The sequence below is a fragment of the Penaeus monodon genome, chromosome 22 (assembly GCF_015228065.2).
Source record: "Penaeus monodon isolate SGIC_2016 chromosome 22, NSTDA_Pmon_1, whole genome shotgun sequence".
NCBI classification, from domain to species: Eukaryota; Metazoa; Arthropoda; class Malacostraca; order Decapoda; family Penaeidae; genus Penaeus; species Penaeus monodon.
In genome coordinates, this window is record NC_051407.1 from 58,247 (window position 1) to 59,074 (window position 828).

Genomic DNA, 828 nt, shown 5'->3' on the forward strand with positions numbered 1-828 from the left:
CACTCACCAATAAATCCTCATTCCAAATTGATTTCTCCAGTAGCGATGGTCCTTACCAACCCCAATTTTTTAAAAGAAATGAATATTATAATGAAAACCAAACAAAATCAGAAGACTCTATGGATACAAATTGTAAAGGAAGTGGTAAACCTTAATATCAAATGTATAACAAAATAGAACTGGATCAATCAATTCCTAGAAATCATCCACAGGATATTATAAAAAAGAAACAATTGCCATTATTTAAAAATTAATCAGAGACTTAAAATGAATAAAAATAATCTTGTGGAACACTAGGACCTGTTTAGAAAGAAAGATGGATTTTATTTTTAAAACTAAACTATTTAATAAACAAAGAACAACAGAATTAATAGGATTTGTGGAAACCTGGTAAACACAAAAGATCAAGATAAGTTGTTCTACCATCCAGAATTAATCAGATAATAAGGAAGGACAAGGAAGGATCAAATAGGAGGCGGCCTAGCTTTTTTGTTATTAAAATGAAATCCAATCAAAAACTTTAAATTTAAATGACAAATATTATAATCAAAGATTAGAAAACAATGGGAATGAAAGATAATTAGAAACGCAGATGGTTAAAATTAAATTTCTACTGTATGTACAACCCCTGCAATTAATTTAAACACGGAAGAATTACGATATTATATAAAACAAATTGAAGACCAAAAAATAATCATAGGGCGATTTTAAATTTTAATGCTCCCATATTAGTTGGAATCCAAAAATAAATATAAAACTAACAAATAAAACAGGCAAAAGTGTATTTGAAGTAACTAACCAAAATAATATAATTTTATTAACACACCA